Source organism: Zingiber officinale, chromosome 8A (genome assembly GCF_018446385.1).
Source record: "Zingiber officinale cultivar Zhangliang chromosome 8A, Zo_v1.1, whole genome shotgun sequence".
Lineage (NCBI taxonomy): Eukaryota > Viridiplantae > Streptophyta > Magnoliopsida > Zingiberales > Zingiberaceae > Zingiber > Zingiber officinale.
In genome coordinates this window covers 50,462,795-50,482,255 of record NC_056000.1, presented here as the reverse complement: position 1 = coordinate 50,482,255, position 19,461 = coordinate 50,462,795, and the positions used below count along the sequence as shown (strand labels likewise).

At 34.1% G+C, this 19,461-nt stretch overlaps 1 pseudogene; it reads right to left on the bottom strand.

The window, feature by feature from the left end:
* Positions 1–7,874: 7,874 nt before the first annotated feature.
* Positions 7,875–10,161, bottom strand: LOC122010788 (annotated as a pseudogene).
* Positions 10,162–19,461: the final 9,300 nt, after the last annotated feature.

Here is a 19,461-nt window from a genome sequence, read left to right as displayed (position 1 = left end):
TGAGTAAAAGAAACAGTTAAACAATAGAACATGCAGCAAGTTATCATAATCATATAGTAAACAGAAGAACATTGGAAAATAGTAGCAATAGTTCAATTCAAGATTCCAATGCATTGTGAACTAGTAACTACTAAGCAAAATATAATTGTTAAATAACATAAATCATGTCTTAACAAAATGAGTTCAAAATTACACAACTAATAATATCTCATAGACTCATATTTATTCTGCTTCTTCTTCTCCATAATTTTCAATAACTTGTTCTTCATTGGACACAAACTCAATATCATTATTGTGATCCTCGTCTTCTTCTTCGGATTCAAAATCATCTTCATGGAGTTCTCTCACTCTAGAACTTCTTTGGGGTTGTAGATTTTCATCTGCTCCACTTGCTTCATCAACCATTTGCCAAGTGAGCCCGGAACCTAGTTCAACTTCATCATCTTCCCCACCATCCACAATCCAACCTTGTGCATTTGAAGCGTCTTTTGCAAGGACATCAACATTTCTTTCTTTTTCTCTTTTTTGTTTGTTCAACAATCTAACATTAAATTGGACAAATACTAGATTATTCAACCTGTTGGCATCCAACCTATTTCTTTTCTTTGTGTGAATCTAAAAAAACAGAGAAAGTAAATACTATAGTTAGTACCTGAATATAGAGTATAGACGTTAAAAATTATAACTAATTTAATTAAAGAGTAGACTGAAAGTTTAAAACTTACTTTTTCAAATGTACTCCAATTTCTTTCACACCCAGATGAACTTGTAGTTAATGAAAGTATCCTCAATGCCACCCTTAACAAGTTAGGTGTGTGAGCACAGTATATACTCCACCATGCACATGGATCAAATGTATCATCATTTTTTTCACATGCTTTTGCTGTCAATGTTTTTCCAAATAGCCCAGTCTTATTTCTATATTTTGAAAATTCCTTGTTAATAATTGTATCTTGTAGATCTAACTCATTGGCATGCAAAGTTTCCATGCATTCAAAAATCCCCATCGCGACCTCCTCATAAAGAACAATCGAACTATCTTTGTAGTAAAAATAAGGATTCAACAAAAATGCAGTGGTATGCAATGATGTATCAAGTCTATCCTTCATTTTTGACTCAATAATGACTATGATAGGCTGATAATTTGATTCCACGTTATTCAGAGCCACCTTGATATCTTCTTTAGCTTGAAGAAGCTCCCCATATAGAAACCACATCGATGGCTTTCTATCTCCATCTACCAATCGAAGAACTCTTACCAAAGGAGCAAATATTTTCAAACAAAGTGTCACACCATTCCAAAAACTCATGCTCATCACTGTAGAGTAAGCCAATTTTCCTTTGTTTGTTTTTGACCATTTACATTTCTCCCACATATCACTTGTAAACATGGCCTTTAAACTAGCTTTTTTTTCAATCAAACTTTGCAATGTGAGGAAATTTGATGCAAACCTGGTAACTCCTGGTCGGACTATGTCTCTCTTCTTCGTGAAACTTCTCATCAATGATAAAGTCTTATGGTGAGCATAGATGAAAATGGTAAAAGCCTTGGACTGCTCAATTACCTTTTTATATCGTGGAAGTTTGCCAATACTTTCAAGCATGAGATTAATAGTGTGAGTTACACATGAACTCCAAAAGATCCCGGATCGTTTTTCTCTCATCAATTTAGTTGTAGCCATATTGTTGGTGGCATTGTCTGTAACAATCTGAACAATATTCTGAGCTCCTACTTGTTCAACACACTTGTCAACATACTCAAAAATAAGTTCAGCTGTATGCGCCTCCTTTGAAGACTCCTTAGACTCTAAAAATGTAGTACCCTCCTTGCAATTAACACACAAATTTAAGATGCTTCTTCTTTTTCTATTACTCCATGCATCTGTCATGATTGAGCATCCATTCTTTGCCCATTCTTCTTCATGTTTCTTCAGCAATTGTTTTGTTCTTTCAACTTCGGTTTTCAATAGTGGCTCCCTAAGTTGATATTGAGTTGAAGGCTTGAATCCTGGTCCAAATTGACCCACTGCCTCCATTAGTTGCTTGAAGCTATCATTATCAACAGCATTGAATGAGATTCCATTTTCATAAACTCATCTCCCAACATATTGTTGAACTTGTTGAGTTCTCTCTTTGAAAAGAGTCTCATTTATATTTTTTTGGCGAAACACTTTACTTCCACTGGAGCCTGCATTTTCTGGAGCAATTGCCAAAACATATCTATCCATGGGGCCAAGTGGAAGAGGTTTTTTAACTCCATCCATCCCTTCAATTTCAAGATCTTCTTCTTCATCTACCGAAATAGTCACCTCTGCTCTACAACTTTGTTCTTCTATTATTTTATTCTTCTTTCTGTTTCTCCCTTCTAAAATAACCTGTTTGCACTTATTTTTGTCTTCTTGAGATGCTTTTCGACAACCAGATACATTTCCAGGTATATTTCCAATATGCTCCTTTATTCTATACACTCCTCCTGACATTGCTTTTCCACATAACTTACATTTAATTTTATCGAGATTCTTAGGATCAATCAATATCCCAAACTCCCATGCGATGTCATTTGACTTTCTTCTAAGAATCCCGGATTCGGGTTGAGTGACAAATGCTGTCGAAGATGGATTGCTTGCCATTGATAACAGTCTAACAGATAATCTGAAAAAATTATATATAACAAAACATAATCACATAACATATTAACATGATAATAAAATTTAATTATACCATACAGACATACAATATAAAATATTTCAATAACATTAAGTCATTAACAAATCTGAGAATATTTTTTTATATATTTTAATCTAATTAATAAAATTTATTCGATATTTGTTTAAATAAATTAAATTTTAAATATATTTTTTATATTTTTAAATCTGTTTTATACTTTTATAAATTAATAATATTTATTGAATTTTTTTAAATTTTAATTTATTTTTCATATTTTTAAAATTGATTTATATAAATTAATAATATTTATTAGATTTTTTAAACTTTTAATTTATTTTTCATATTTTTAAAACTGATTTATATAAATTAATAATATTTATTAGAATTTTTAAAATTTTAATATAATTTTAATATTTATAAATCCGATTAATATAAATTAATAATATATAAAATTTATAAATATGATTTATATAAAATATAAATTAATAATATGTATTATATTTTTTAAATTTTAAATATTTTTAAATTTTTTATTTTTTAAATCTGATAAATGATAATATTTATTATAATTTTTAAATCTGTTAATATATAAATTAATATTTAATATTATTTATTTAAAAAAATTAAGTATATTATTTATATATTTAAATCTGATTATATAAGTTATAAAATTAATAATGGAATTTTATTTTTATATATAATTTTATATATTCAAATTTCTTTTATAAAAACTAATAAAATTTATTATAAAAAAATAAATTTAAAATATATTTAATTGGGATGATAATTTTATTAGGTTTTACGAACCAACCTATTATTGAATTTGAAATTATCCCCATTAGGAATTGTTTTAATTTAATAAATCTAAAAACAAAAACAAAAAAACAAAAAACGCCGTCCCCGTCTCTCTATCGTGACTCGCACGACGGCGTGGACGCCACCAGCCGCCACCGGCGCCGCAGGAAGCTTCGCCGAACGTGTCCGGCGCGTCCGACGAAGTCTGACGTTGCTTCCAGCGGCGCCGAAAACGTCGCGGAAAGCTTCCAGTGCCGCTGGAAGCTTCACGAGATGCTGCCGGACGCGTCCTACGACGCTTCTGGCGGCTGCGGACGCGTCTGGCGTCGCCGGAGACTGCGCAACATGACTCAACAGGAATAAAAAAAAGTTAACAACTTAATGAAACAAGACGTAAAAACTTACCGGAGCCCGGAGCGACGAAGCCTTCGACGCAGCAACGATGAGAGAAGTCAGCCGTAAACAGCAAATTTGGAAGACGAAGCGGCGCACGGCGAAGACGTAAACAACAAATTTGGAACAAAACATTAAAAGTTTAAAACCTAAATAACTCGGCCGAGGCCCGCTGAGTTCCGCCGAGTCCCGCCGAGAGCCAACTAGGACCGCCGAGAGCCGCCTAGGGCACCCGCCTGGGAGGTTTCCGGCGCGGCTTGATGTCGCGCAGCGCCTAGGCGGCCGCCTAGCCCGAGTTTTCGATCACTGGCTGTCCGTGTTTTGATTGCCACACTGCTGTTCATGTTTTGTAATGGATGTAATGTTGTTTGTGGGATGTTGTGTGAGTGATTAGTGAGTGATTTGCCTTTGTTTTATGCTTGTAATATGAGACATCGCCATGGGTGTATTGTGCCCATGTGATGCATGATTGTAAAAGTGCATGACCATGTAAGTGAATTGAGTGATGATCAAAAAGTTTACCTGAGCGGATAAACTCTTAACTACTTGTATGGTTTGATATTCGATTTGAGTCTTTACCTCTTAAATCAAAGTATATATATATAGTTTGGTCCATAACATAAGATTAAATTTTCATGATAATTAAAAACATTGGTTTTTTTGTTGTTGTGTTACTCAATTCTAATTCAATCCATCTAATATACATGATAGGTTTAATCGGTCTTAATCAAAATTAAATATTTTTTAAAGATTAAAAAGAATTAAAACGTAGAAGAATATAGATTTTGGGATTTCTATGTATTTTTTTGTCAGTACAAATTAAAATCAACACAGATAAAATTGGATCAGACTTAAACACATCACAAATCCCTAATCGAACAAAGACAGGAAGAATGATCTATATATTGTCACCAATGTGAAAGAGAGATCCTAAAAATTTTCTCTGTTTTTTTTATTTCTTTTCCTTTTTCTCAGGCTACGTGCTACGTAAAAAGTTTTCATATAATGTATTTTATTATGAAAATTTTTATATTTAATTGTAAAATTAAATTAATTTATCTTCCCTAACTATTTCTTAATCAATTTTAAGGTGTACCTATAAAAAGTGAAACATAAGCGTTTTAAAATTGTGAAGTGCATGATCAATATTCAAAATGAATTTAATAATTTCCCGTGTTTAAATTTATACTGATGGATAAATGTTTGTTTAGATTGGGATTTGTTGGATTAATTGATTAATATTAATCAGTAACAAATAAGTTTAAATATATTAATCTAGTTAGTTAAGTTGTTAGCTAATTAAATTGTTGTTTGATAACTTATATTTAAATAATTAAATACCATTAAGTTTAACTAGATTAATGGGGTGGGATGCCCAGTTAGTTAAAAAATAATAAGACAGAGATCAATTTCTCTATCGGAAAAAACTCCTCCCACCTCTTAATCACTTGATTATAACCTAAGTGATTATATCTATGATTTTTTAAATTTTATTGATTTGACTACCTCACCTACTGCCTTGACCGCCTCATCCATTGCTTCTCGTGCCCCAGAAGTAGATTGTCATGGTTAAACCCTCTGGTGATAGATCAGGAATCTAGAATTCAAGACTCAACTACGGCGTATTATTGAAAATTTTTCTCCTTAATGAATAACAGACCTAAGAATACCGGCTATCAGGATGAACCTCCAAGTATTATTCATCGATTTACCCAGATAATCGATGAAAAACATTCGTAAGACCGGACCATTCACCCAAGATTCGATTTTACCCAACCTAATTAATCATTTTTTTTTATCATCCCACCCACTACCTTGCCCGTCTCCAACCTCGCCTCATCTTTGAGCACCTAAGGCAGTGTGGTTGATACCCACCTCTCACCTAGACAACCGGCGTTTAGAACACTAATATCAACTTTAAATAGCAATCATCATTGTAGTAACTAAGGTTTAAAGTACAATTTATGTCTTATTGCACATTGACTTCAAATTTAAGAGTAGCAAGTTAGAAGAATATAATAATTATTTTAACTAATAATTATTCCTTCCTAATCCAAGGATAAGTGTAATCCATTATCTAGTATTCTAATACCATTAATAATCCCACCAATAATTCTGAAGGCCTATATTAAAAATTTCTCCTACAATTTTTAACATTGGAATTGAATTTTCATGTATTCATGAATATATTTAGGTTATCTAGGAGTTGAAGTTGTTAACCTAGGAGTTGGAGTAGGAATAGAAAATTTTAAATTGAATAGGAATAGGTACATGGTTTCTCCAGCACTAGTCTACTCTTCTTTGCCATTGTCAATGCTTCTAATTGGTGCATCTCCTCTTCATTTCCATTTTTTTCAATGTTCCATCTTCTCCCTGTTATAAATAGATAGAATTTAATGAGTTACAAAAGACATGTTGGTGCTCAACCCCTTCCTATTCCCCCTCTTCTTTTCAGTGACAAAATCAAAGAATGAGGCATGGTAGATAATCTTCGTATCTCGACTGAGACAAGGCCCTTATCTCGGTCAGAACAATTAAAATTGTGTCCGCATGGGCAACACTGATATTTACTCACTATCATCAGGATATTGTTTCAATGGTTCCAGACCAATACCAATCAACACAGGCAGCAGCTAAAAGGTTTATATCAAATAACTTGCAATCAGGTAGGATGATAAAAAAAGAACAATAAAGAAAGAAAATTTAAAGAATGAAAAAAAAAAGAATAAATAAAATAGAAAACCATAAGAAACAGAAAGAGAAGAACTACTTGAAGGTCGCAGTACAGCTACCCATAACCCATCACTCTCATACAAATGTTCATTAATCGTTCACAGGTGCCTCCAGATGTTTGGTGGTGGTTATTACTCTGCCATTCTTGACAATAGATTGTTAAATTAAAGAAGAGTGACCTACAATAAAACCATGATTAGACATATACCCGTCCCCTCGGGATGGACTAATAGCTAGTGCATGGAATGTTGCCACCATGAGGTCTGGGGGTCAAATCCCGACTAGTAGCCGGGTTCCTACCCTCCCCTATGCCCTAATCATTGTCCGGACTAGTAGCCCCGTGATTTACCTCCTCCGTGTTAACCAAAGGACGGATTGGCGGAAGCGCTGGAGGCAAGCGAATCGTCTTTTGCCACCATGATTAGGCATATACCCGTCCCCTTGGGACGGACAGTTAGATATCTCATGGTGATATGGTGATGCTGCCGCCATAAGATTTGAGAATCAAATCTCGATTAGTAACCGAATGCCTGCTCTCTTCCATGCACTATTCGACTGCCCAGGCTAGTAATCATCCATAATTTATCTCTTTCGTGTTGGTCTAGGATGAACTAGCAAATGCTGGAGGCGAGCGAATCGTCTTTTGCCACTATGATTAAGCATACACCCTCCTAATATGAAGATCTTAGAACATACAAATGATTCAAAATGTTACATTAAAAAACTAAAGTTCTAAATTTGGCTAGGAGTTAGAGTAGTGTCTAGCGCCTAGGCTGCCTAGACAAGGATTAGGTGTCGCTAGGTGGATTACAGTATCAACATAAATTATATAATAAATCATATTTTATAACTCTAACACAATAACAACAAATTTAAAATGAGTTTAAAATTACACAACTAATAAAATATCACAAAGTTATTCTATTTCTTATTCTTCATAATTTTCACCAACTTATTTTTCATCGGACACAAACTCAATATCATCATCGGACACAAACTCAATGTTACATTTCAATTTTTTTAAATTGGGGCTTTAAATTTAAAAGCTCAAACGAAAACAAATCATGAAAACCTACAATATTTCCGAAGCGCTTAGATAATTTGACCAATTAATCGGCGCCTAGGGCCACCTAATCCCACCTAGGTGCCATGACCACCTAGGTTGGCCGACTAACATGCTTTTAATGCGGTTGACGGACGCCTAGCACTTAAGCAGTCACCTAGGCCGATTTTTATAACACTGTAAAGAACATTAGGTAAAAAAATCTCACAAACAAACAGTCTTGTCACTCGTGCACCATCTAAAAAAATACCTCAAAAAAATAAATTAAAGATATAAATATAAAAAATACAATACACGTCGATATCAACCAAAACAACTCACAACATCAGTTGATATAACACTAGTACCATGGAATCCAAGAACCAACATGATCTCTATGCAGCTCATGTCAGATTCAGAATTATTATCTACCTAAAGCAACAGAAATTCAGAATGAAAAATAATGATAAAAATTTCTGAATAGACAAATCTACTCATAACTAAAAAAAATCCAATACTATATGCAATGTGACATAAAAGTCAAAGCATGAGAAATGAGTATTACCAATCTTTAGGAGCCAGGCTTAACCATCTTCCCAATATCAATGTCATCATAAAGGAACTGCAAATTTCCAGAGGTGGAATTAAATATGTAACCCACAGAAATTTCACCATATTTTGCAAATAACTGATACAGAGAGCTACCTGAAACTTGTCAGATTTCAAAAAAGGGCGCCCTCGTCAACTGCCATCAGGCATACACACAAGAAGTGTCATGTCATTTGTGTCATCTGAAGAAGGCTCTTGTGGCAAAGATGATTCTTTAGCAGCAAACTTCCTCTCAAGTTCCTGGGGTAATAAAAATGTTACCACAACCAACACCAAATGACATTAGAGCATTACTCTAAAATGTATTTGTGATCACAATGATTGGACTTCACAATAAGACTAAACAGAATACTCATTAATCTACAGAAAGTTAGCTTCAATTCAATAAACAGGAGAATGAATTTGAGACTTGCAAAAACAATTCAAGGCCAAAATAATGGCAAAAAAAAAAAAAATCAGAAAACAAAAGATCACCAGAAAGCAATTGATCTATCAACAACTTTAGCTTTTGCAGAATATGTTTGCAGATTCAACAACTTTAGCTTTTGCAGAATATGTTTACAGATACACAGACATACTATGTTTATCAACTAATTAAAATAGTTGTGTTCCTTATCATACACTCTATTCTTGAAATATGTCCTAGAAATGTCATGAACAAAGATCATATAGCTATTGGTCTTCAGTTGAATTGCAGCCAAGAAAGTACAAATAAGAGTGGATGAGTCAACACATTTATTCCATTCACTAAGTAAATAAATGAAATTCCCTCCTCCATCATATATATAGTGGCAGTTCAAATTCCTGTTATATTAAAGCATAGCAACATAATCAATAATAACTAACCAAACTTCTAACTGCACATGCAAAATATTCTACATCCAAGTATATCTTAAGGCACATAAATATAAAAAAAGAAGATGCAGACAAAATTTGCACATTGATATTGGACATTAGCAAGCTAATTTGTCCTCAATTAATGTCAGCATTATCAAATCTATTCAAAGGTACATTCAGCATACTGAGACTACACATTTGCATTTGATAAATTTGCATTTAATATATGTAATCAATTCAGATTAAAAATAAATTCACACTATGCAAGTTATGTATTAGTGGAGACAAAAGAGCATGTCTTGACGTCTTCTTCAATTTGCTTCCTATGAGTTTCTGCCTCTTCATGTCTCTTCTTCTGAAGAGCAGCTTCCTTAGCATTAGCCTCTTCTAAACTATGGAGCTCAGCCTCCTGCTGAGCTTTCAATTCTTTTTCTCTATCTGCTTGAAGTGATGCAAGATACTCATCATCCTGTAACCATGAAAACCTTAAATCATTTCTCACTGCATCAGCAATGAATGAATAAATAAACGGCATATCAAACCTGTTGCTCTCTTAACAAACGTTGTGCCATAAGTGTAGGGGAAGGGGCACAAGGCATTTGACGGGTCGGGTATCCAAACAGAAACCTTCTTTCATCTGGAAAACCCCCAAACATTGCACTTCCAGCATGAGAGCTTCATCATGCTCTTGAGAAGAAATTCCACCCACTAAATTAAAAACTGCAAAGAAAAACGGAGATTTGTCCAAATGACAAGGGTCATACAACGAAATAAATAAAATCCTTCATAATATATGCCTCCTCTCTCTCACAAGCATGGCCATTAAGCTGAGGGCTCTGATCTACATCAAGCCATGGAGAATCCAAAACACTATGGCTTGGCTGTCCAGAGTCTGTAGGTTCTGCAATAACAGGGCCAATTTGTCTGGAACGGTGTCTCACTAAAGGTTGCTCCTCCATATCCTCAGTTTCTTCCGGGACTAATGGACTTTTTCTTTCTGATTTCACTTGACTTGAAGTTCCACTTTCAGCTGAACCAGACCCATGCCTCCAGAAACCCAAAAACCATATGGTAAAGGAGTCCATTATTTAAGCAGTTCATATGATAAATCGAATGTTTTCTACAGAAAAAAGGAAGAAATATCCAAGCAGCTAATGCATCATGAATTCGTGATGCTCCGATTGGTGTATATTATATTGGCCAGGCTGTTGAGTGTATGCACTAAAATAATATTTATATTCACTAACCTAAAACAGATTGCCTGGCTAATGCAACATTAAGAGGAATCCAGAAATGTGAACCTCTCTTAGCAATGGCGTGATTATTGTCTAAGATACCAAGTCAAACATTATCACATATCAATGAATATATACATTTAACTTAATCAACTTCACTCAAATTATTAAATTGAAATAACAATCTTGGAGTCAAAATTACCAAAACCACTCTATGTGAAATCCCATTCATGCCTGACGGTACTGCACTGGTTAATTAAACATATAGCTAAAAGCTCAAAACTTAGCACACATAAGTTGTTGATCATATGCCGCCACTCCAATACAAGATATTAGTCAATTAGAAACCAGGTTGATCCAAGAATATCCGAATAATACATCAAATATATATGAGAATCTGCAGTAACATTGATTTCACGAGCGCGATCAAAAGAGAAAATATATGTGCTCCACATAAATTTCAATTGGACATACAATCTTCAACCACTGACAAAAACTCAAACCAATCCTTAAGGGTCTATTGATTTGAATGAATAAGTCAAAGGATGGATGGACGAGTGGATGCATATATTCATCGGTTAGGTTGTTTAGTTGAAAGGATGGATCTTTCAAGAGGAATAAGTCAAATGAAACAGGTTCTAGTTAACCCATCATTTTTAGCCTTCTAAAAATTGGGTAAACTGAGGAAAGAATGAATGAGAATAATTAATAAAAATTATAAAATTAACCCTATAATGTTTATAAACATATTAACCATATGTTGACTAAAGTAGTGTCTACTCGTGGATTCATCACTCACCAACACCACAAATTTTCAAAGAGTTTCCTCAGACTGCCACCTATGCACTAACATGGAATGCACAATCACAACATCAACATTTGCCACCATCATGCTAGCATTTACTTTTTAAACACACACAATTGATTAATCATATTAAGTAATTTTTTGTTTTAAAAAAAAAGAGATGAAAATAGATGAATTACAAAGTTGAAGGGGAACCTTGAGTAACAGTAAATTTGTTGACGTGTGACCATGTGGTCACAATTCGAATCGCAAAAAGAACCTCTTGCAATGCAAGGTAAGGTTATAAATTATTGTATGGAATTTAGTTGGATGGAGAATATAAGACTTATAAATAAAGATGGTATTGTAATTTTATCAAAGTTAATTATTTATCTTTAGGTTTATCTTTCCAATTGGACAAGTGAAAAGATGGATGAATGCATGAATCATTTTATCCATCCATCTGTTCAAACAAACAGATGGAAAGATAAAACAATCTATCCATTTTCTCACCCATTCATCAATCCATCCATCCATCCATCCAAAGAGTTATCTGTCATTTCAACCTAACAGGTCTTAAACTCAAGGAAGGGCTCAAGTTGACCATTGTTCAGTTATAAACTGATCTATAAACATATATAGAAGTTCAAGATACAGCCAAGTAAATATTCAAGGCTTAACAACCATGAGATGCCAAACAAGTTAATGCGGAAATTACACGCAGAGAGAAACTAATAAGAAATACCAACACTAGCAACTTCTGCTCAATCTAAAGACACCATTCCTTACTTTCCTATACCACCATCATGCCTAAGTTGGCATATCAACATAGCAAGTCATAATCATTAGAAAATAAACCAAAACTTCTTGTTGGCATAAGAACAAAAATATTTGATTACTAACAATTTGAAAGATATTACGGAAATAGTAAATGTTTGTGTATATGTCCAATTTTAAATCTCAAAAACATGCACATGCACACACAAACCTTTGAAAGAAAATCCTAGACAGACACATCAACAAAGAAAATACCATTCAAGTGAAGATCAACAAGTTTGGTCTATTCTTTGAGTTCCTCTGTTTTGTCAATCATTAAGGAAGAAGAATATATTGTTGCAAGCCAATCTTCAACTGCTTGCCTCTTGATTAACATCTTTGTCATTGCTACCAAAAACCATGATGAAGATAGACATGATCTCACTTTGGCTCTATGTCCCATTATTCTACCAGTCAGTTGTACTTATGAAAAATTGACTTAGGCATCTACGAGAAGGCAATGTGGATGAAGAAAGCAACCAAGAAGAGAGAAATGGTTCATATCTTGAGACAGAAACAACAGAAGAGAGGACCTTGGATGCTCACTCTCACAAGGATCATCTATGTTCACAAAATCTTCATTACGAGAAATCACTTGATTTGTGCTGTATATTGGAGGGTGGTCAGCCGCAAATAATTTAATGATAAACACTAGCATTTCTAAAGTCACAATTACTGTGTATTGAGCAAATGGTAAAACATAGTAATACATATTTAACTCTGTCTATTTCACCAAAATGTGTGTTAATTGCATTGTTCAGATCCCCATCATGTTTCTGAATGTCATTTGAAATAAATGTTAGTAGCAGAAAGTTCAATTACTGATTGAGGAAAGATCATTTCATCTAAGCAATTGGAATAAGGAAGACAAAAGTTCAAAGCCCCAGTAAACATCATGCCCTCGGGCTCTCACAATCATACAAAAGATATACAATAGAATCAGTATAAATCCTTATGCATATATACACTTAGACTAGCATTCTACTGCCTAAACACATTTTAGAAGCAAATGTAATAGAAGTTTTCAGCACCTTCGATTTGAATCAAAACATGATAATGACAGATGTTTGACTTTTCAATCTTACAAACTCATGATTTCTTCAAGCAATGAAGAGCTGATGTGTGTTTTCTATAGAATAAATAGAACTACAATCAGGTTCCTCAAATTGATTGAACATTTGTATCTGTATGAAATTGGCAAAATAAACAGGGTATAACTATTACTAAGAACTACGATTGAAATGCCCTTTCATGTAAATTTGAACAAGCACACAAACTAAGCCACATAACTACTTCACCACATGGTACTACTCCAATAATAGTATTACTAACAAGCATGAAAATCATTTCACAAAGAGGCTTGAAATAGAATGCATTACTATGCAAATCAAAAAGGAAACTTTTTAGTTAAGCCTTTGAAGTCTACATTAGTTCCTCAACATAAGTCATCTCCCAAAAATAATAATATTTTGCTGGTAATATTTTCCTGCTTAGTTAAGACTTTAATTATAAGAGTAAACTCCAATACAAAAAAAAAAATGGTGACAATTTACAGTAGCCAGTACACTGTAAAATTTACTATCTAGTGTAATCCCGAGGTGCTTGCTACTTTCCCACTCCAAACTCAACTAGAATTTAGAGAAATTCATCGAGGCCAACATCTATAGGATATATACCTTTCTCATCTTCAAAGGCAATATTTGGAGAGAGATGGTAATATCTATTGGTAGAAAGTCCAATGGTTTGAGGCCTACGAGATGGTAGATTTATGTCAATCATGAAGTTGCTGATTCTGCTTTTGACAAACATTGGCAAGCATAAAGGATGAATAGTTGGTAGAGTGGGAATCATCCACAAACAAAATCAAAGAGAAACCCTACACATGCTTCAGTGTGGTATTCAGTAGCTACATAAGTTAACCTAGATTTATTATAAAAAAAAATACCAGTCAAAATTCAAAACTCCAACCATGGACATCAAATTTCATCCGACATCATAAAGTTGATTGGAAACTTAGACAAAATGAAATAGAGAATTATGATATAATTTAATGAAATAAGAACCTTTAGATTATAATAATTACTAGACTGAAGGCATTAAATTTGGAAACAATTTTCTGCCAGAAGGCACATCAAAGAGAATCACATCCCGCGACAAAAATTTTGGTCCAAACCCTTGCTGTGAAATCAAGGATTAACATAACCAACCTTGCTATCCATCTAGTCATCCAATAGGTTATAACCATAAATCCTAAAGTTATATTAATTGTACAGAAATTACATTTTGATTTATAACCTGATTAGGGGCAAGGCGGGAATTCAACAAAGCTTTAAACTAAGTAAAGTAAAACCTTGCTTAATAAACCCATCTATGTTAAAGAACAGAAATAATGAAAAAATCCTGGTGGAGACCTTGCTTTGAAATCAAGGACTAACTGAATCAACTTTGCTATCTAACTAGTCATACAATAGGCTACATAATCATAAATTCTAAAGTCATCTTATCGTTTTTTGCAATAGTGCAGCTTGTCTTATGATCTGTTTAGGGGGCAAGGCAAGAATTCGATAAAGCTTAAACCTAACTGAGGGAAAACATGGATATAAAACCTTATTCGATGAACCCAACTATGTCCAGAATAGAAACAACAAATCACTATCAACCACATTACACAAAATACTTTTAGTAATAAAATGAGAAACGCAGTGAGTTATTCCAAATTTCTCATTAAGCTTGGCCTAGATCGTAGCTAGATGTCGCCGTGGAAGTTCATGTCAATAGCTCCAAAATTTCTAAAAGCTGTTCGATAAAACTCAAATACTTCTAGAAATAAAGTAATAAAAAGCAATATCAGAACATGTTGAAAAGTTTTAACATAGATAGAATCTTAATTGAGAATTCCTAATCCACCAAGATAAAATTAACCTTAAAACCTTCATATGAACTAGATAGGAAATCCAGAATTCACCTTGCAATGAACAAAGTAAGACCAGATTTATCACTCCTGTACGAATAAAAAGGCACTACCACAATCCTGGCTTAGCCGGAACTCAAAAGACACACATTTCCTAACGCCTAATCAATGTCTAGATGCGCTTAGTGTAATTTAACCATTACCTTACAAAAAAAACATAAATCGAGTTCGGGGAGAAGAGAAATCGATGAACGCCTAGTCGTCGCGTGACAAGATCGTACCCAGTGCCGGCTTAGTATTAAGGAGGCGTTTGGTTTATGGGTTTGGGAATGAGGGAATGGATTCATTCCCAAACCTTGTGTTTGGTTAATGGGAATGGAATCAAGATTTTGGAATGAAACCTAAAAATTTGGGTATGGATGAAACTCACCCCTTCCCTTGGGTTTTGATGAAATAGGATTGTGAATTAAGTTTTAGACAAAAATACCCTTGGTATATTTGTTCAATTTTTTAAATTTCGCACACTCTCTCTCATCATATTTTCTCTCTCCTTATTTTATCATCACATTTTCTCTCTCAATATACTTTCTCTCTCCTCATTCTCTCTCTATATTCTATCCCATCATATACTCTCTCTCCTTATTTTCTCTCTCTTCATTCTCTTCTACCACACTTTCTCTCCCATTACACACTTTCTACTTATTTTTTCATCATACTTTCTCTCTCATCGTACTTTCTCTCTCATCATACTTTCTCTCTCCTCAATCTCTCTCAGCATACTCTCTCTCTCCTCATTTTCTCTCATCACACTTTCTCTCTCATCACACACTCTCTTTATTTTCTCTAATCACACTTTTTCTCTAAGCACACTTTCTCTCTCATCATATTTTCTCTCTCCCAGTCTCACATTTTCTCTCATCACACTTTCTCTCTCTTCATTTTTTCCCATCATTCTTTCTCTCTCAACCCATTTTCTCTCTCATCATACTTTCTCTCTCCTCACTTTTTCATTTTCTCTCATAATACTTTCTCTCTCATCATATTTTCTCTCTCCTCAGTCTCTCATTTTCTCTCATCATACTTTCTCTCTCTTCATTTTTCCATCACTCTTTCTCTCTCATATCCATCATATTTAGCAACATATGAGTTTGAAGATTTTGAATTTTTATTAGGTATGATTATTTGGTATGATATATTATTTGCAGTTAATACTGTCAGTAAATCTTTACAGTATAAAGATATGAATATTACTATTGCATTAGATCAGTTAAAAGGTCTTGTTTCTTTTTTTAATGATTATAGAGAAAATGGATTCATATCTGCTGTGATTTCTGCTAAAGAGATTGCAAATGAAATGAATATAGAACCAAAATTTCGTGAAAAACGTGTAATTAGAAGAAATAAATGATTTGATGAGAATAAAATTAATGAGGTGAAACTTTCACCTGAAGAATCTTTAAAAATTAATTATTTTAATTATATTGTTGACCATGCTATTTCTTCACTTCAAAGTAGATTTGAACAATTTAAAATATATGAAGATAATTTTAATTTTTTATATGACATAGAAAATTTAAAATTGCTTGATGATAATTTTTTAAAAATAAAATGTTTAAATCTTGAAAATTTTTTAACACATGACATGTTATCTGATATTGATGGTTTAGATTTATTTTTAGAATTAAAAGTTTTAAAAGAAATAATAAATCCAGAATTAAAAACCGCACTTGGGGTTTTGAACCTTATAAAAAAATTAAATTCTTTTCCTAATGCATGGATAGCTTATAGAATATTATTAACTATACCGGTTAGTGTAGCTTCGGCAGAAAGAAGTTTTTCAAAATTAAAATTAATAAAATCTTATTTATGTTCAACAATGTCTCAAGAAAGATTAAATAATCTAGTAATTTTATCAATTGAAAAAAATTTATTATCAAAACTTGAATATAAAAATTTAATTAATAATTTGGCATCTCAAAAAGCTAGAAAACTAAATTTTATATAAAAATTTACTTTTAAATTAATATTTATTTTTAAAAAAAAAAATTTTAAACCCGCCATTGTTGGTCCCAAGTTCGAATGAAAAAGGGTGAGGGGAAATTTTTTTTTTTTAAATTATTAAAGACCTAATTTTTTTGGCCTAGGGCCTCATGAAACCTTGAGACGACCCTGATCGTACCTCGAGCTTCTGCTGCGCGATGGCCTCGGAGAAGCCGGTTATACCGATGAAGGTGTCGATCGCTTCGCACAAGGGCATCGCCATCTCTCACACGCCTGTCTAGGATTTTCTCCCGCGCTGATCAGCGTCTAGAATGAGGTCGAAGAAATCTGACGTCGAGGGATGAGGGGCGGTGGGAAGTACCAAAAATGGATCGCTTTCTAAGAATCCTTGAAATGAAACCCGAGGCTCAGAATTTATTTCACCGTACAACTCTTTAGCTCACACAGAACATCTTACTTAGGAATAAACACCTTACTTAGAAATAAACGCTTTGGTATTGCTTAACCTCTACACTTGAAGTCCTTATATAGCTTCAACAAAGTTGTAACGATAAGAAGCGGGTGCATTCTCTTAGACCCATCGTCCTTCTTACTCATCACCTTTGTCGGCCATTATGGACTTTACAGCACGCACTGACTCAACACACCCTACTTTAAGTCACATAGCTGAGTTATAAAGTAATCTTTACAACTAGGAACAACTAATAAAAGGACAGCTCCCAGGGGCTCAATCCTTTCTTCTTTACACTTGTTGAATCTTGGGCTCACCACTTACTCCTTGGTTATGGTGGAGTTTCTTGTATTACACGATAGACGTCGCGTAAGGCATTGGATGCCCTCTAGAGGTCTTTTCGTGTCTCTTTAATAATTGGGAGCTTCTCCATCCAATAATTGTTTCTTCCACCCTCTAGATGTCTTCTATGATTAAAGTCATATTCCTTCATCTGCTGAATAAGCTCCAACTCATTTAGCGCTAAAGAGGCATTTCTAATAAGTTGATCTTCGATTTCCATCATTCTGTGGCGTTTCTGGTGTTCTTCAGGAAAAATTATCTCCTTAGCGGTATCATGAATTAAGTCCTCGTATTCTGTTAATAAGGGGAATTGAGTGGATCCTCCCAAACCTTCCTCTGTTAGTACCGCTAAGGTCTCTAGATTCTCCATCAATCTGGACAAACTGTCTGCGAAAATATTTAACTTTCTATCAATATGCTCAAAGTTTACCTTCACTCCGGTGCCTGTTATGAAATCTGTGAAGGCAATCCATCAAACTCCAGAAGGTTTATTTTTGGCAGAGTTATTGTGGAAACTAATAATCGCCTGGCAATCTGTTCTTAATTTGACTTCCTCTTTGTCCAAGAAATGAATTTTTAGTGCGCTCATTGTCTCCATTGTAGCAAAGATTTCTACATCAATTACAGACTTCACTGTAGGGAATTTACCATGGGCATAAGCGCATACCTTCTCCATACTTCTAGGATAAACTTTCTTGGGCTTCCATTTACATACTCCTCCCCATCCTGTCATTGACCCATCTGTTTCTAGAATAATATAGGCCTTCTTAAGATGAATTTCTAAGGCTGGTAACTATTGTACTTGGGCTTTAATTTTCTTTACAAGAGCCCAATTAGAAGCTTTCATTCTCTTATCACCATGGGGAGATGTCTTTTCATATATTGGTCCAAGCTTTGAGCTTAAATTTGGTATATAGGTCCTGCGTAGTTTAAAATACCTAGCCATGATCGCATACCTTTCTTTTCTTTTAGTTGGTCATCCTGGACTTCAGTAATCTTCTTAATGATATGTGGCTGTAACCGCAACTTTCCTTCACCAATTTTTGCCCCGAGAAATTTAATCCTTGGTACTGCAATCTTGCATTTAGTTGGTGATAAAACCAACCCATATTGCTCACATATGTTGAGCATGACCTCCAGATGCTTAATATGGTCCTTTTCTATTTTTGAGAAAACTAAAATGTCATCAATATAAACATCTATAAAGTCTTTCATACGTTTAAAACAGAAGTCCATTTTCCTTTGAAAAATCGTCGGAGCATCCTTTAAGCCAAATGGACAAGTAAAAGTCGTCCACTCCACTGATACTAGATCCATAGCTATCTGGTGGAATCCTGATTTTAGGTCAAATTTTGAATAGATCTTTGAATTTCCCACCTTCTTCAAAATAGTATTTATCCCCAGCAGGCTATACTGATCTTTGTATGTATTGTCATTTAGAGTCCGGAAGTTGAATACCATTCTTTCCTTGCCCTTTACTTCCTTACCTGTGGTTGGATCTACACTTGTTCCGGATTGTACAATCATGGCCATAGTCCTGTGTTTTGATTTGCTAGGCCTGATTACTTTCAGTTTTAACAAGGTCTCCACATGCCTATCAAAAGCCTTCCTCATAGCTGGTGTCACATGTGATAAGGGCTTGTCTTGAATAGTGATGTCTGGATCAATAATATCAATTTTGCAGGTAATTTGGTTCTTCGCCCAATGCTGGAGGGGATTTTTCCCAATATAGCCCTGCTCTATGAGCCTAGCTAGTAACGGTCCATGCTTCATCAGAACATTAGTGTTTGATGGATTACTAGCAAAGAATTCTTGCTCTTTTATTTCTAAGTACTCCATCTCATC